Here is an 18,810-nt window from a genome sequence, read left to right on the forward strand (position 1 = left end):
TTGATGCTAGAGCTCAGAGGAGAATGGGCCGACTCGATTCAAGCTGATAGAAGAGCAACTTTGACTGAAATAACCACTCGTTACAACCGAGGTATGCAGCAAAGCATTTGTGATGCCACAACACGTACAACCTTGAGGCGGATGGGCTACAACAGCAGAAGACCCCACTGGGTACCACTCATCTCCACTACAAATAGGAAAAAGAGGCTACAATTTGCACAAGCTCACCAAAATTGGACAGTTGAAGACTGGAAAAATGTTGCCTGGTCTGATGAGTCTCGATTTCAGAGTCAGAATTTGGCGTAAACAGAATGAGAACATGGATCCATCATGCCTTGTTACCACTGTGCAGGCTGGTGGTGGTGGATGTAATGGTGTGGGGGATGTTTTCTTGGCACACTTTAGGCCCCTTAGTGCCAATTGGGCATCGTTTAAATGCCACGGCCCGTTGTTTCTGACCATGTCCATCCCTTTATGACCACCATGTACCCATCCTCTGATGGCTACTTCCAGCAGGATAATGTACCATGTCACAAAGGTCGAATCATTTCAAATTGGTTTCTTGAACATGACAATGAGTTCACTGTACTAAACTGGCCCCCACAGTCACCAGATCTCAACCCAATAGAGCATCTTTGGGATGTGGTGTGTAGCGTTATGTTGGGTGTATTTGGATAAGAGTATTTGGGCTCTGAGCTGAAGCACGGATCTAAAGAAGACCTCTCCCCCCCAAAGTTATCAGATTTCCTTAGCTCATCAGCTTGGAACTGGTTTGCATCAAAGTGACAGTTTTGGGGAGGATGGCACCGAGAAGAGGCCAAATAGTTTGGAATTCTGCTATGAGATGTCTGGAGAAAGGGGCCTGTAGGTGATAAAAACTCTTTGAAGTGGATGAGAGCCGAAATCCCGACATAGAGCTACGAACCCAGGCCAACCGGCATTTCCAAAAGATGGCATGGATTGACATCAGTCATAAATCCAAAGTCACAAAAGATTAAGTCTGTTTTAGTTACTTGTGATAAATTGTTGATATCCTAAGCGTTGGCATTAGAGTCATTAGGTGATTAATCGAGTACTGTTCTGTTGGGTTGTTACTGAATAGCCAAAACAATGATTACCCAAATGTCCCCATGTGAAGCATTGATTGTTAAGGTACCAGGAACAGAGATTCCTGAATTCCTTGGACGCCTAGGCAGTTTGGACTTTGAAGTAGAGTCGCGTCGAACTCAGTTGGTAAACGACACTACGACGCAACTCGAAAAAGAGTCGATAGAGCTGATGAAAGTTATGGCTAGCTTAGCACTTGCGAGCTCAAGGGTAGTGAACTGGATCATAAGCAAGTTTGAAAAACTGAAAAAGCTAGGAGAAAAGTATGCTAAAGCGAAAGAAGAAAGAGCCAAACGGCATGGAATGGTTTTAGAATTTGAAGGAAAGCTAGATACTTGTGGAAAACAAGTCATTGTGTTGAATGCTGAAAAAGAGGACTTAATTGAACAGAGAGAGCAATTAGGAAATGATTTAAGACAATGTCAAGTTGAATTGGAAACAACTCTGATCCAAGTAAAAGGTCTGCAAAATGACAGATGTAAAGCGGTTGAAAATGAAAGGATAGTTTTGAAGGACCGGGATGTTTTGGAAATGCGTCTTTGCAAAACAGTCAGGGAGAAAGATTTGGGCACTGTAAAAATGGAGATACTCGAAGGCGAGGTCATACATTTAAAAAGGGACAGTGAAGAAATGAGGAGAGTAAATCAGGTGCTTAGGGGAGAACTCAAATCAACTGAAGTTGAAAATGAGCGTCTCAAGCAACAAATAGGGGCCCTGAAAGCTGCCTCTTGGTGGGCTGCAAAGCTGACACCTGACAGCATAAAGGAACAGCCGGAACCGGCCAATGCACGGAGTCGCACACCGTCTCCACATTTAGGCCCCGGGTTGCCTCGTCCTGATCGTACCCCTCCCTGTAGTCTTTCTCCATCCAGGGTAAGAAGCTCGTCGCACAGACGAACTTCCTCTCCCGAGAGTCCAGACCGAAAGGTTAACATGCGCCAGTTGAGAGAACTGGCTAAAGATTGTGAAACCTTTAACCCAGCAGACAAGGAAGGAAATGTGGAAGCGTATATTAAGGACATTAAGTATGCTTTGAGTTTCTATCCTGAGGCTACGGAGAAGGAAAAGGTTCTCCTAATCCGCAAAACTACCTCTCGCCAAGTCCATTCTTGGATGGAGAGGCAAGGGTCCATGGTCTGCGATAGGTTTCAACGCTTGTGCAGAGCATTAGTTAGGGACTATTCCAGGTTCATTGATCCAGTGGCAGCAGTGACTGCCGCACACCAGATCAAACAGGGTAAGCATGAGTCCCCCTGTGATTACTATGAAAAGCTTAGGAAAACCTATTTTGCGGGTCAAGATCGACCCGGGGCCGAGGAAGAGGTGAGCTTTAAAGGGTTGTTTGTTGCTAATTTGTTCCCAACGATTAAGGAAATGATCATATTACATGCAGACGCAACGTATATGAACATAGCTGAAATTCGAAAAAATGGCACAGAAAGCTTGGGAAAGCAAGTACAATAGCACTTCTGATCGTAAAGATTCAAGCACCCAAGTACTGGCAAGGCGCTCTGAGAGCCCTATTTCTCCACTGGAGTTAGAGGGGACAGAGATTCAAAGAAGGAAAGAACCTCCCAAGGATGGAATCCAAGACACCCAGGCTTACAATAAAAAAAAGAAATCTGCTCCTAGCCTAGGTGGGTTAACTCAGTCTCTGAGCAATGTTGCAGTTTCTGAGCTACTGCTACGCTTAGCTCTGCTCCCTTTGCCCCCTCTTCCCAAACTGGAAGTTAGTAGCCAGGGTAAAGGGCCGGACTCGCCACCTAAGGAATGACTAGCTCTGGAACCACCCCCTGTCCCCGCCTCTGTGTTTTTGATTGGATGTGAGGAACAGCAGGGGGGTTTCTCTGACACATCAGCCCACTGGGACCTCCCAGTGGGGGAAGTTGCCTGCAGGCAAGCTGAACCTTTGGTGATGTTACTGGGTGATCTGACACAGAGAGGCAGAGCCAAGCAAGTTTACATAGAAGTGACCATTGAGAATGTGTGGGAGTGAGGAGCCTTGTTGGACACTGGGGCTGAAATTTGTTTAATGTCTGCCACCACAATGGGCAACCTGAAACAAATTATGGAAACCTCAGACCAACGACTGAAAGTGGAAGCTTGTAGTGTGAACATTACAAGTTACACAGAGACTAAGGCACAGCTCACTCAAAAGGCATTGTTAGAGTTCACCTTTGGGAAGATTAAGTTGGTTCATCCAGTTTATATTTCCAAATTTGAAACAGAGAAGTTGATCATTGGTCAGGACCTATTGAACAGGTTGTGGGCTCAAGTTGAATCACCAAAGCCTGTGGAATTGAATGACAGATATGATACAGCCACCAAGGTACAACTTCCCAATGAGACCATTTTTTGTGCATGTCCCTAAAGGGGGCACCGGCTTACCATGTAAGCCAACCATTCGAACCCAGGTCCCTACCAACTATTATAGACATAGTGAAGGTCAGGTGCCTGAATAACACCTGAATTCCCAGTCACCTCCCTCTGTTAATCAACTTCCACCTATTGGTTACCGTCAGTAACCATACTCAATACTGAGTAATACCAATTGTTTTTTTGTTTTAATGTACTTGTGTTATAATATGTAACCTGTATATGTGCTAGTATAGGATTGTCAATTTGATTGGAATACATTCTGCTTAAATAATGAACTATTAGTTTGTTTTCTTTGATTTCTCGGGGTCATGAATGGTGAAGTCCACTGTTGAATTCTGTTACATAACTTTGAGATAAATGCTTAACGTCTTATTTTGTCTTGAAGGGGATAACGCCCTAGTCGACCTCAGTCCCATTCAAGAAAGGGGGTATGTAGCGTTATGTTGGGTGTATTTGGATAAGAGTATTTGGGCTCTGAGCTGAAGCACGGATCTAAAGAAGACCTCTCCCCCCCAAAGTTATCAGATTTCCTTAGCTCATCAGCTTGGAACTGGTTTGCATCAAAGTGACAGTTTTGGGGAGGATGGCACCGAGAAGAGTCCAAATAGTTTGTTATTCTGCTATGAGATGTCTGGAGAAAGGGGCCTGTAGGTGATAAAAACTCTTTGAAGTGGATGAGAGCCGAAATCCCGACATAGAGCTACGAACCCAGGCCAACCGGCATTTCCAAAAGATGGCATGGATTGACATCAGTCATAAATCAAGCCCCCCTCCAATAGGACACTGGGGGCTGAAACCGAAATCCAATCTCAAGAACTCAGGAACCAATCACCTATTGATCTGATAGACTATAAAGGACAAACACGGCCTTTCTTTCTCTCTCTCTCTCACCTGAACCAGTAACTCGCTGCCACAGCTCAACCTGTAGCTCTGTTGCCCGAACCGGAACCAGAAACCAACCAAGTCTTTGCCGGCAACAGAAGAGTTAAACTGGGAGAAGGAGATTGAGCCGTACAAAGAATTCTTTTAAAGGACTTTATTAAATAAAGAACTTTACAGACTGCGCTGCCCGCCTGTGCCCACCTGATCAGTGGAGTTTTACAGCTGGACAAATGACTAAGTCGACTGAATACGAAAGTGTCAGTCATTTAAATAGCTATTTGAGTTTTAAGAAACTTGACCCTTGGAACAAACAGGGCCCTGCTTTCCTCAAAGACTTTGTCTTCAAGTAACTACGGTGGAAACCTGCTTACAAAGAAGATTTTGTGCACAACCTTGGAGCCTTCAAACCAGTGGAAAATCTGTTTGGAAACGACTCTACTTTCGCGAAACCCCAACTTCCAGGTGCATCGACTGAGTGGAAGTTCTTGGACAAAGCCGAACCGGACTGCCTTTGTTCCAAACCACACGGACCTCGTGCCGTGTGCTGTTATCTGAGCCCGAAGGCAGAGAGGCCTCTCTGCGACGAAGTTCAGATAAGTTTAACAGTTTGGAGTTCATGATTCATGACATTTGAGAAATCAATTAGAAATGTTAATCTGTGATTCATAACTCTAGAATGTGTAATATCATTTAGTTTTCTTAAATATAAATGTGTGTTGCATTCAACTGTTTTGTTGATAATTTTAGAAATAAAATCTGTCAACGCCGAGAAATATCTTCTCATTCCTGTTTAACTGTTTAGTCTGAAATTGACACAAGTTAATAGACACCAGATTATAGGTGGCCCTGCCTATCCTTAATCATTGAATAATAATCAGTTAAGGGAAATTGTGGTAACAAGTAATGATAGGATCTTTCTCTCCACCTAAACGTTAATGAGACTGATATATATATAACGAGAAGTTACCTGACATAAATACTAACCTGCGTAGTTATTTAATGTCTGACTAATAATACTAACAAGAGACTCACCTTCATCTTACTAACTGGTATTGTAGTCAATGTGTTTATAACCTCTTTTGTTTAACGATTTGTGTTATCATATGCGATCCCATGGTCTTTGATTTGGTCACGGAAGTGATTTGTCTTTGATTTGTTGATCTAGAGTTGAATTTTAATTAGTTTTTCCCTTTTGTATAATTAGTGTAGTGCTACATTTAGTCTTTGTTTTGAATAAATTTGACAATTTATATCTTTGGAATTGGTGTCTGTGTCCAATTATTACAGAAATTGAGTTCTACAAGATTCCAGGATTCGTGATAAGGTGATACTATAAATTCACTTCTTTAATTGAAATTTATAAGTGTACCTTACGCTACAGGTGGAACGGGAGCTTCGTGCCCTGGATGTGCATCCCACAAATCTCCATCAACTGCAAGATGCTATCCTATCAATATGGGCCAACATTTCTAAAGAATGCTTTCAGCACCTTGTTGAATCAATGCCACGTAGAATTAAGGCAGTTCTGAAGGCGAAAGGGGGTCAAACACAGTATTAGTATGGTGTTCCTAATAATCCTTTAGGTGAGTGTATATGGAAAAGGAACAATATGTGTACATCTCTGCATATGGTGCCCTAACAGATGTGCAAGTTACATGACAGACAGACACTCACACACACTTTCAAAGACAGACAGACAGACAGACACTCACACACACTTTCACACACTCACTTTCACAGACAGACAGACACAGACACAGACACACTCACTTTCACACAGAGACAGGCACATTTTCACACAGAGACAGACACACAAACACACACAAACAGACACAGACACATACTTTGACAGACAGACAGACAGACAGACACATGCATATTATGGGTCTTTGTTGGGTAGTGAAATGGGTAGCATCAGTCGCAGTGTGGGTAATGTCAGGGAGCCAATCATAGTCCCCGTTATTTGCATATCGTGGCGCAAAGCATTCTGGGAAAAGCAACTAAACACGTTTAGTCATGTATTTGTCCATAGTTTACACATGAGATGAAAGAGACAGTATGACGTATTGAGCACCTGGGATTCCTCATGTGTATGTGAGGGGCAGAGGAACCGGATCCCAAGTGTGCGTCCCAGGTGCTATAGGTTTCAAAGCATGCAGGGGAATAGGCACCCCACCCTGACACGTATAAAAGATTGGATAGGGAGATATAAATAGCAATGGGGAGACTCTTGTACTTGGTGTGGCTCTATCCATATAGTGGGGCCAGCAGCCACTTAGCAGGTGCAGCAATAGAAGCTCAGCCTGGGGAGACTGGATTTAGCATTTCCTCTCCATTTTGATAACTATCCATAATCATTTCTGCAAAATACTTCTATGATACCTATGTATGTTTTTTACTTGTACTATATTATACTATCAAGTATCAGTGTACACATACAATGTGACCTGTTACATTAATACAGAGGCCACGGAAGGCCAGATCACTAATAGCCACTGTCCCCTGATATTACACTTTTTTACAATCACTTTGGCACTCATTTCAGAACCTTGATGTCATTTTTCAAAACTCTAGACACTAAACTCACACCCGATGATCAAAATGCACATTTTTCAAAACTCTAACACTTTTTTACAATTGCTTGGATACAATACACATCAACCTCAGATCATTTGTTCATTGAACTAAAATGACACAACTTAACATCAAAGTATTACCATTTCAAAATGCAATTCACACATTACATCTGAGATCACTGTCTATTCATTTCATTACAAAGATCTAACTATCAATTGATACAGCTGCTCAAAATGATAAGTGACTGTTGCATTACTCTTAATGCATAGTTTTATGGAAACTGACAAACAGTATTCCATGTTTCGATCATGAAAGTTTCAGGATAATGAGATCCATTGACACCAATAACCGAGGAGCATGGTTTCTTAGGGTTACCATAGACTTGACTGTGTCTTCTTGTTTGTGAAGGAACAGGACTGTGTTTTCCTGTCTGGGTTCCCGCAGGCTTAAGTGGGTTTGACCTACTATTAGAAAAAAAAAAAAAAAGGAGCGCTAATTAATTGTTAAATATCTGATACGCCGGTGATAATATAAAATAACGTGTTTATAGTTTATAGAAGTTTATAGTGTTTATGGTAAATGAAGAAAAGTCATTAAGTTATATACAAGTTCTATAAATGCAAACATTGAAAAGCATGTTTGTTGTTATTCCTATATAGGATTTAGTATTATTTGTGTTTTCTTGTTTTTTGCTATGTTTTCTCCCCTGTCGTTTATTGTTATTTTGCGGGCTTGCACGCCTTGGTTGTTGTGTACAAAACGATACATAGAAAATGGGAAAACGTGTTACTGTGTGGGAACAGCTCTAGTAAGACGGGCGACCCGCCACTTAAAGGTACACATGTAAGGTACATGTATGATAACTATGGAGTGAAGCGGTGCGTTTGACTGGACAATAGGTGACAGAAAATTAAGGTTTCCAGAAGATGGGACTTTTGATTCAGATAGACTTGAGCACCTAAAAACGGTTTTGCAAAATAGGAATACAAAGCATTAAGAAATGAGAAACCAAAGCTAGCTATCTTAAAACATTTGTTAGAGAAAAGAAAGAAAAGACAACAGGCATAATTCAATCTGAATGCCCCGAAGACAAATTAAAAATATATATATATGTTTTTCAGTATAAATGACAGTCCTCAAGATACTGAAGGAAAATTACTAGATAAGTAATAAATAAGGGTAGTTTGAGACACTGCAGGTCAATATAACATGCCAACCAAAACCATGGTATCTGAATTTACTATGGATATAAATTAATATGTGTCTCTTTGTATGTTTGTACGTTTTCAGTTTGCGCAAGGTAAATGTCCATATTTTTACTTTTTCATGTACTGTATAGTCCAGAATATGACTAAGAGAGTCATAAGTCACAAATAGTTACAGAATGATAGCTAAAAAACACCAGTTAAATATGTTGTAATAACAGACCTACAAGAAAGTCAGCATTTAACTGTACACAGAATGCTATTGCAAACAGAAATAATAATACAAAATTAAGTTATTTAAATAGGTCTTACGAATACAGAAGTTAAAAGTAACATGTTAGAAATGGAATTAGAGCCAAATTTAGAAATAGGAATCCGAGGCAACCACAAACATTCGGTGAAGGTTTCTTACATATTGATAAATAGATAACCAGATACTCCAGGAAATTAACGATGTGCTCATTTGGAAGCTATGAGTTCCACAATGAAGAGTTTTTAAATCCCTAGTAATAGATCCCTAAATACAATGTGTAGGTAAGAAATTAACTATTGATCAGTTCAATCTGGATTCGGGAACAGTTCTTCTGAACCTGTACTGGTGTAGATTGGACTTCAATAGGAGGAAGTGACACAATAAAGACATGAGCCGCGCAGGAGGACAGTCTTAGTGCCCACGCAGGTTCTTAGTTGGGGAAATCATTGACTGGACACATTTTTTGAAAATGTGCTTTCCTGAAGTACCTGGACATCATTATTGAGATCAATGAAAAGGCTTATTTTCCAAAGATTAAATACATTCATTAACTACAATAATGTAGTGAAATGTATATAAATAGTAATAATACAAATCGATCAAATATAACTTGCATTTTCTTGTAAGAAATTAGGAATAGGAGAAAGAACAGCTGTTGGGATGCAGTGCGATGTTATCCAAAATTGAAAGCGGTTGAGAAAGGAGAGTTTGTTCTGTGTGAGACAAATGTACTGCCACGAGAGACTCTGATGGTGATTGACTGGAATATGAGGGAAAATAATGAAGTTACTACAGGTATAACTAAAGGTGTAACATAACTAATTTAATGAAACATAGTCATGGCAAGTTATAAAACTGTTTGGAAATAGTCCTTTCACAAACAGAAATACCCTATCAATTAGGAAGAGGGGGGCAGGGGGCAAGGGCCGTATGTGCTCCTCTGCTCCCCCTGTTCGCCTGAGCAGACAAGCAGCCTGAGATGAGAGAGAGAGAGAGAGAGAGAAGTCAGAGACAAGGCAGAGACTGTAAGTACGTGTAAGGGTTCATAACTTATTACAAACAGAGCAAGAGTGTAATGAATGGTAATTTACACTGCTTGTATTAATAATGATAATAATATTGATGTTGATACAGACGAATACATCACATACTAGATGACAACCGCATAAAACTAATAATAATGAAAATAGGAATAATAGGAGTATGGAAATAATTTCAAATTATGGTTTATTGGTAAAAAATGAATTGAGAAACAAAGATTAATAACTGCCATCATTTACCCAACTACTATTAACTATGGTGTTGAAGGAGCTGCTGTAATAGTTATTGTAATGTTCTCAGGTATTTAAGTTAGATAAAAGGACAAAGATAAGCACATTGTTTTGAAACTTTGACAACTCCACACAAAAAGAGTATCTACACTAGGAAGTAAAGCTGATTCAATAAACACAGGAGATATGATGCTGCTGACGACAGCTGAGTGCTGTACTGAAATAATTTGATAAATGAGATAAATTGGAATCAAGATTATTATTATTTTGAATTGTCCCTTTACTAGAAACCTTATAGATTGTGCGAATGTCAACTAATGTGATAGAGATGCCTTTTATAAGGACGATCTCTGATGTTGTGTGAACCACACATTGTGTCTTCAGACTGATTTATTCCACATGGCAGATATGCATATTATGAATCGTGTCCTGAAGGAACCGATGTCTGACCCATATGGAGAAGATGCTGGTGTTCTTGTTGAGACACAGTAGGCCGAGGGCGCAGCTTTAAAGACAGCCTCACAGCAACTTGAACAGACCAATGCTGAGGTCCACTACGCTGAAGTGATGCTTGACTCAGTGGAGAAATAAGTTAAAATACTATAATTAAAGGTTTTCCAGATTATAGGAATCTACAATATATTGTGAAACTGCTCAGATGACGTCCGCAGTAGCACATATTCTTCTATTGATAGTTTAATTTATAATGTAGTGGAGATGTCACATTATTCAAATGAATAGAATGACAGCCATGAAGTCAGAATCAGTCCATTGCCCTTCACTTAAGATTTGTACAATGTATAATGTTTATAAATCAAAACGCAACAAATATATGTACAATACAGTTTACAAACTGAATTTGTAAAAAAGAATGTTTTGCTGACTTTTGTATTCTCTTTGAAGCAACAAAATGTATGTGTTATGTATGTCGTAACTAGGGTTTGACTTTTATGACCTGGGGCTGGATGAAATTTAATTTGAGATGCACTGTAAAAGCTCCAGGAAATTGCAACTGGCCACTGCACCTTCCATAAGAGAGCTCAAACATTTGCTAATGCATTGGTTGCCTCACAGGCACTCTTTCCCTGGTTTGCCCATGTGGCGCATGGTGTTGGCCACACGGGCAAAGGGGGGATGTGTGCATCAGTCTTTTAAATTGGTTTGCCCCAGGTTTTATAGTAACAGCTTAGCAATATTGTAGAACTTGCCACATTTGTCAAGCTCATAATCCTGCAATATGCAAATAGATTGTGTTCAAAAGCTTAAATGTTGTGGATATGAATATATACTTGTAATAATATATAGGTGTTCTAAATGGGTTGAAGCCTATCCCGTAGGAAGGCTGAAGTAGTAAAAGTAGCAAAAATACAGTTAAGGGATGTTATATGTAGATTTCGCATTCCAGGGAAATTTCCAGTGATAGGAACACTCACTTCACTGGGACAATAGTGCAGGAACTATGCAAAGCCCTGCGAGGTAAACAACATTTTCACTGCCCCATCAGGCTCAGTCAGCTGGAGCAGTGGAGAAACAAAATGGGATATTAAAGAATAAGCTGTCTAATATATGCAAACAAACAGGACTCAAACGTCCAGATCCCCTTCCTATAGTCCTAATGACAATGAAATCGTCAGCAAATTGAGAAAAACAGGTCTTTCTCCGTGTGAGATTATTATGGGATGACTTATGAGACTCTCCATCACTCCTCCATTGTCTGTAAGGGAAATGGACATCCACTTGATGGATGATGCTATGTTGTCTTTTTGTATGGGACTAACACGTGCTTTCGAAGCTGTCCATTCACAGATGAAAGCCGCCCAGACTGAACCATCCCAGCAGGTTTACCACCCCTTCCAGCAAGATGACTGTGTATATCAAAGCACACAAGAGAAAGTCCTCCCAACAGCCCAGGTGGACAGGGCCCTACCAGGTGCTCCTGACCACCCACACAGCTGTGAAGTGCCTAGGAACGACGACATGGATCCACTCCTCACACTGCAAACTTGCCAATCGAGGCGATCAGCACAACCCTGGTGGAGAACAGAGGGATAAAGGAATTGTTCTTCCACATCAGATTTGACATTACTGTATGTATGCAGGCCCTTGTAATTGCTTTTCCAATACTGCCAACTGGTTATTGATGATTGATTTCACATTGTGGTACGAGTATCGAGTGAAATGCGTGCTATCCACCTCAACAACACAGCGATAACATGGAGCCGGCAGGTGATCCAGGTCACAATAGAGGTCAAGCAGTGGGAGGAGGAAGACGTGGTGGTCAAAGGTGTAGCGTAAGGTACACTTATAAAATTCAATTAAAGAAGTGAATTTATAGTATCACCTTATCACGAATCCTGGAATCTTGTAGAACTCATTTTCTGTAATAATTGGATGCAGACACCAATTCCAAAGATATAAATTGTCAAATTTATTCAAAAACAAAGACTAAATGTAGCACTACACTAATTATACAAAAGGGAAAAACTAATTAAAATTCAACTCTAGATCAACAAATCAAAGACAAATCACTTCCGTGACCAAATCAAAGACCATGGGATCGCATATGATAACACACAAATCATTAAACAAAAAAGGTTATAAACACATTGACTACAATACCGGTTAGTAAGACGAAGGTGAGTCTCTCATTAGTATTGTTAGTCAGACATTCAATAACTATGCAGGTTAGTATTTATGTCAGGTAACTTCTCGTTATATATATATCAGTCTCATTAACGTTTAGGTGGAGAGAAAGATCCTATCATTACTTGTTACCACAATTTCCCTTAACTGATTATTATTCAATGATTAAGGATAGGCAGGGCCACCTATAATCTGGTGTCTATTAACTTGTGTCAATTTCAGACTAAACAGTTAAACAGGAATGAGAAGATATTTCTCGGCGTTGACAGATTTTATTTCTAAAATTATCAACAAAACAGTTGAATGCAACACACATTTATATTTAAGAAAACTAAATGATATTACACATTCTAGAGTTATGAATCACAGATTAACATTTCTAATTGATTTCTCAAATGTCATGAATCACAAACTCCAAACTGTTAAACTTATGTGAACTTCGTCGCAGAGAGGCCTCTCTGGCTTCGGGCTCAGATAACAGCACACGGCACGAGGTCCGTGTGGTTTGGAACAAAGGCAGTCCGGTTCGGCTTTGTCCAAGAACTTCCACTCAGTCGATGCACCTGGAAGTTGGGGTTTCGCGAATGTAGAGTCTTTTCCAAACAGATTTTCCACTGGTTTGAAGGCTCCAAGGTTGTGCACAAAATCTTCTTTGTAAGCAGGGTTCCACCGTAGTTACTTGAAGACGAAGTCTTTGAGGAAAGCAGGGCCCTGTTCGTTCCAAGGGTCAAGTTTCTTAAGACTCAAATAGCTATTTAAATGACTTTCGTATTCAGTCGACTTAGTCAATTGTCCAGCTGGATGGCTGGGCACAGGCGGGCAGCGCAGTCTGTAAAGTTCTTTATTTAATAAAGTCCTTTAAAAGAATTCTTTGTACGGCTCAATCTCCTTCTCCCAGTTTAACCCTTCTGTTGCTGGTAAAGACTTAGTTGGTTTCTGGTTCCGGTTCTGGCAACAGAGATACAAGTTGAGCTGTGGCAGCGAGTTACTGGTTTAGGTGAGAGAGAGAGAGAGATGCCGTGCGTTACCCTTTATACGCCTGTCAGATCAATAGGTGATTGGTTCTTTAGTTTGTGAGATTGGATTTCGGCTTCAGCCCCCAGTGTCCTATTGGAGGGGGGCTTGATTTATGACTGATGTCAATCCATGCCATCTTTTGGAAATGCCGGTTGGCACGGGTTCGTAGCTCTGTGTCGGGATTTCGGCTCTCGTCCATTTCAAAGAGTTTTTATTTCCTACAGGCCCCCTTCCCCAGACATCTCACAGCAGGGATTCCAAGCTATTTGGCCCATTCTTGGTGCCATCCTCCCAAGACTGTCACTTTGATGTAAACCAGTTCACATGCTGATGAGTTAAGGAAATCTGATAAATTTGGGGGGGAGAGGTCTTCTTTAGATCAGTGCTTCAGCTCAGAGCTAAAATGCTCTTATCAGAATACACCCAACATAACGCTACACTGGTTAATTCTGTTCTGGGAAAACCACAATCCTGCAGGTTTAATAAGTCTCTCTACACATCAGTCCCTGAGTACCTTCAACCAATGGTCATTTTGACCAATTAAGCCCAAGAATTGAGTCAATTAAGTTGTCATGGACTACCCAGTGAAGACGTGAACTCACGACTAGGTCACACTGTGAGCTCACCAGAGCAGACATTACACTGAGCTCACTGTGAGCTCACTTAGCGCTTTTCCAGCGACATGGTGCCGGTGCTGGAGCCGGAGCTGCTGCTCGGCCTGGGATCCAGCTGATCTTTTTTGAACCGGCCCGCTTTTCCACCGGTTTTGACGTCACTGGATGTGGGCGTTCCCAAGCATGGAGTAGAAGTGGAGAAACACAGCAATAGTAATCAGCACCGAGGCGACTCTCTTTAAACCCCATTTAACATCACAATCAAACTCATTCCGCGTCTATGGCAAATCGTAACCCTAATGTTACAAATGTTCCCTAAACACCTATTTTGCAGGATCAATAAAAAATTATTAGGATTTTTTAAACTTTTACTGACACACATAGTTAATAGCAATGTGTTATAACTTTACCGAAAATAATAATCTGTATATCTTTAATTGTTTAGACGTTATTAAGATATAATGCATCTTTCACATAGGGAACATTTGTAACATGTTAGGAAAAACAAACAAATGATTTGAAAATATTCATAATTACAGCATACAATTTGTCAGGCTTCATAACAATGGTATTTATAACATACTCTGTAAAAATCAAGCAAATAGCATTTGTGGTTCACGAGAAAATATGTATATATAATCAAAGCTATCAGACTATAGCAGCCGGTGTATGAAGACACATACGATTATACAGCATTATTTGGCAGCTTCGCAAGACCTAATTTGAAACGTTGTTGGTAAGTTAGATAATTAGTGGGGACCCTCTATTTGCAGTTCTTCCCCTCCATAATTGCTAAAATAAAGTTTTACTGACATTTTATTGACCCTACCACTGCATAGGGCACATCTGTAACATGAACGCTACTGAATGGCACATACATTGAAAACTACGGAGAACTGAGACAAATCCACTTTACACTTCATAAATAATCTTAAAACGTTTCCAACCAAGGCAACACCCACTTGAAATACGTTCATTCTCATTTTTGGTAAACAAAAAGAGAGATTGTTACATATGTTCCCTATGATGCATCTACAGAGAGAGAGACAGACAGACACTAACTCTCTCTCTCTCTCTCTCTCTCTCTCTCTCTCTCTCTCTCTCTCTCTCTCTCTCTCTCTCTCTCTCAGCTGGGAGTGTGTGGGAGGGGTCTGCAGTGAGCGGGAGTGCTGCTGAGAGCTCTGTCCTTTGGCTGTGTTTTTTTGTTGCTTTACTTTTTTCAGTTTGTTTATTTTGTCTTCTGTTTTCAGTGCTTTTCTTATTGTGGGGGAACAGGGGAGGGGAGGGGGGAGTACCGGTAGTTCTTCCCGGGTCGGGGGGTCGGACCCCCTGAATGCGTCTTTTGAAAAACTGACCCGACGCCATGGAGTCAAGATCGCTCCGGTGCAGTTCTGCCCCCTAGAGCAGTGTGTGTTAGCGGTTGGGGAGGTAGCAGGGTGTGAAAATATCAAGTCTGCTGCCATTGTTATCTTCTTAAAAACCACTGATCTGCTCAATCAGCTAGTGGCTAATGGCACAGTGTTAGACGACACTTTCACCCCGGTGTTGCCGCTCGCTGCTCCTGCCCGGAAGGTAACGCTGTCTAACGTCCCTCCGTTCATCCGCACCGGCTCGGGCAGCTGATGTCCGGCATTAAGAGGGTCCCGCTGGGCTGCAAAGCCCCGCAACTGAAACACGTCGTGTCCTTCCGAAGGCAGCTGTATATGATCCTCAATAACATCAATGAGGATCTTAATGTCTCCGAAGTTGGATCTCTCTTGCTGCCACCACCACGAAGATTGCTCTTTAGTAATGTTGGAAAGTCAAAGACAGCAACCGTCAGGGTTCTTGCATATGACGTATTCGTGCTGCACCTCTCTGCAAGGATCCAGGACAGTTTGTCAATGTAAACTCCAGTGCCTGGGAATATTTCCACCTAAAAGACAATGGTAAATAAAAAACAAGTTTATCCCCAAACTATTCTTATATTATGTTAAGTGGAATACATTATCAGTAAGGCTGTGATTTTGTTACAGAAATGTGTTATTAAAGACCACAGTATGTCTCAATTCTAAGTTTATTAATTTACAGACATAATAAAGTCAGTGAATCTGTGACACCCATAATTCAATTACATTCTTATTATCAACTTTAACTATGAATATAACTGATAATGTAGCATCATTAGATTGTTTACAACCAATATTTGTTTTCAATATATATATTTTTACCTTGTCTTTGTAATATTGTAGACTAAGAGTGTTATACCTGTTTTGGTGATTCTTTGTCAGATTCAGAACAATTTGCTGTGGGGCTGTCAGAACCACTTGATGGTGACACACTTTTGTCTTCATTGCTGATAAATGTGGCTTTTGTTAAAAAAAATTTCAGATTGTCCAAAAGGTCTGGAATCTCTGGAGAAAAAAACCTTAGTATTAAATGATAATCATTTCTAGTAATATATTTAATACAAAGTGAAAACAAAACCATCAATGCCTGCAATTATACTTGAGAGACTTGCTCTATGTTATTGGCAAACTGACCTTTTTGTGGGTCATTAACATTAGCTACGAAAAAAATAAAAGAGATAAAATACAACAATTACCAGGTCTAATGTAATGCATATAGTCATTAATGTAGGATTATGAAGTTATGTTGAAAAACTTTATTTAATAATCAGTATTATTAAACTATTAGACAGTGCACATTAAGAGTCTGTATTGTGGTTCTAGATTACTTCAGTATGATCAACTATAATACATTACTCTGGAATCTAAATTACTGAAGAATAACATTTATCAAGGTAAGGAATTATTTATTAAATACTGTGCTTTGACCATACAAATTAAGATGAACAGCCAACACTGAATCAAAACTGAAGTTAAATTAAATTAAATTATTATTATTATTATTATTATTAAATTATTATTATTATTAAATTATATCTGGTTTAATTTATTTTGTGATTTGGGGGATTTTATTGTAAAGCACAACACACAATAAATCGTTCTTACAAATGCCAGTCAAGTATGACGAGTTTTTAGCGCCCTCACCACCACCTACCATGTTATAAGAGTATGTTAGAAGTACAACACATTAATAACTTAAACATTCATTTCAAATATACTGTGATTGTATATATCAAATAGCATGTAAAGACTTTAATGTTTTTTTTTTTTAAATAAACATTGTTACCAGTCATAATGATCTGCGCTTCATGGACAGGCCATCCACCTTTTGGAGGTTTGTTCATGTCTCTCCACTCTGCTCTGAAGTTTCGAGTCGTCTCTTCGTCATCATCAGCAATGCTGAATAAATCAAAATTGCGAAAGCAAGCAGTGGGAATCACGCTGTAAGAGTCTTTGTCGACCCCGCTTTCCCACTTCACCAACGCGTGCATCACCGCCATACTACCTTCACCTTCTCGTCCGTTTTTTCTGCGCGTTTTTCCCCCGACAAGTCACGGCACAAAAAACAGTCCCGCTCTGCATTCTGGTACTTGGCGTTCTTAATAACACCAACAGGGTGTAATCGCATAGACCACTCGAGTATAAAGTACTACATATCCCATCTGTTACAGTTTTTTTTCTTCTTCTGAAACTGCAAGCGCACTACATAAAGTTTGGCAAATGAAGAAATTTGGATGATGAGTTTACAATCTTATAAACAGTATTTAAGTAAACCTAGATATGCAATTCCAAAAAGAACAGCATCGAGATGGAGAAACAGGATACAAAAATAATAATACAATGTTTATACTTTTTGTATTTTAATTACAGTATGTAATTATTGCCTTTTGATTTACATTTACAGAAAAAGAACGGCGGCAAACGTGGACTACCCAACAAGAAGCAACAAAGTTACTAAAATATCAGATTCTCAGGTAAGCTTCATGCAGCCATACATGTATAATTATAAAATCAATCCAAAAAATAGACCTTGTTTACCCTACAACTGATTTGAGTGTTAATTCTATTTAAGATATAAAAAAATATTTTGTTTTCTGAACTAATAATCTGTGAACATTCTATTATCTCTATAATTTTAATTAATACATTTATTTTATTATTGGTGGAACATTATATTTTTCAGCTCAGATGATTTCACGTACCATCAATTTTTCTGTTAATAAATGTGCAAAAACAAATCAGATGGATAGGCCCCTACATATGAACATTAAGTTAAAGGCCTAGAGTGAGTGTTCTTCAATTCCAGTCATGGCGGGCCACAATCCAGCTCTTTGTAACTCATCAACAACCAAAGACCTGGGAAAAGGGTTAAATGGCTTCAGTTAAGCCAATTAGGTAATTAAGAGCTCAACTGGAAAAAAAACAGCAGGCATAGGGGTACTTTAGGACCACAGTCACTGATATAACCTACAATGTTGTTGTAATGAAAATCAGCAGACAGTGGGCCTCCTCCAGGACTAAGGTTGAGAAGCACTGGTCTTGAAGACCACAATAACAATCGACCTCAAGGGCTAGGGATATTCGAGGTGATGCTAAACCAGTCCTGAATGTTTAAATATAATGTTATTTTCTTGTAGTGTGCCGTTGCTGTTAATGCAACCAGTTATATTGAGCCATCAAATACAGAAGCTGACGAAAGACATCAACATGTAAATTTAGTTGTAAATTTAAAGTGTGTGTGAAAAGTATTTTGTATATGGAGATTAACCCATAGTTTCACAGATAAATTGTGGACCAGTGATATTCAGGATCTTCAAAACAAGTCCTGAATGCTCAAACTTAACACTTCTTTTTTTAGAGTGTCGTTGCTGTCAATCCAGCCAGTGATGTGGAGCCATCAGATACAGAAGCTGATGAAAAACAACATGTAAATTTCCTAAATTAATATGGTGCATCAAAATACTTATTTAGCAC

This window comes from Amia ocellicauda, unplaced genomic scaffold (assembly GCF_036373705.1).
Source record: "Amia ocellicauda isolate fAmiCal2 unplaced genomic scaffold, fAmiCal2.hap1 HAP1_SCAFFOLD_34, whole genome shotgun sequence".
NCBI classification, from domain to species: Eukaryota; Metazoa; Chordata; class Actinopteri; order Amiiformes; family Amiidae; genus Amia; species Amia ocellicauda.